Below are 220 nucleotides of genomic sequence, written 5' to 3' on the forward strand. Positions count from 1 at the left end.
GCCGCCTCCAGCACCGATTTTATCTATAGCGTTAGAGATTTATTATTTAGATGCAGCGGCTTTAATTGATTTTGCATTAACTGCAACAGATTTCCAGGAGATGTCTTACATAATGTCATCCAGAGAGACCTGGACAGGCTGGAGAGGTGGGCCTGTGTGAACCTCATGAGGTTCAACAAGGCCAAGTGCGAGGTCCTGCACCTGGGTCGGGGGAACCCCC

The sequence above is a fragment of the Egretta garzetta genome, unplaced genomic scaffold (genome assembly GCF_000687185.1).
Source record: "Egretta garzetta isolate BGI_Z169 unplaced genomic scaffold, ASM68718v1 scaffold607, whole genome shotgun sequence".
Lineage (NCBI taxonomy): Eukaryota > Metazoa > Chordata > Aves > Pelecaniformes > Ardeidae > Egretta > Egretta garzetta.